This window comes from Octopus bimaculoides, chromosome 9, assembly GCF_001194135.2.
Source record: "Octopus bimaculoides isolate UCB-OBI-ISO-001 chromosome 9, ASM119413v2, whole genome shotgun sequence".
Classification (NCBI taxonomy): domain Eukaryota; kingdom Metazoa; phylum Mollusca; class Cephalopoda; order Octopoda; family Octopodidae; genus Octopus; species Octopus bimaculoides.
Genome location: NC_068989.1, coordinates 20,806,057 through 20,806,656, shown reverse-complemented (window position 1 = coordinate 20,806,656; position 600 = coordinate 20,806,057).

Below are 600 nucleotides of genomic sequence, written 5' to 3'. Positions count from 1 at the left end.
ACTTTCCGTATTCCCGAGCGTCATACTAATACATCCTTTTGTTGTTTACACCACCTGTCCTCGTCTGTTGCTGTTTTTTTCGTACATTCTCCTACATACATACATACATACATACATACATACATACATACATACATACATACATACATACATAACGGTAACGATCCCCTTCGGTCATGAATTACCGTGGGATTGCACCTAGAAACTTCCTCTCCGCGGCACAAGTCCAAGCAAGGCTGTTTACAGAAGACTAGCAGTCTCCCATTCATACTAGCCTTCACTCCGCACACCACCGTTGTTATCCAAGGGAAAGGCAAAGGCCGATACAACCTGGCACTAGTGTCGTCGCAACTCATTTCTACAGCTGATTGAACTGGAGCAACGTGAAGTATTGTGCCTTGCTCTAAAAGATATTGTTATGTATATTTATAATCAGTGCAAATAACGAGAAAATATAATGAAGGAAGAGAACTTCCAATGTTTTCTGAATGAGGAGAGATAAGCGTTTGTGATGAGAGATATATAACGACATTTTGGGCAGAGTTGAAATGACGTAGATTTGTATATGTATATATATATATATATATATATATATATATA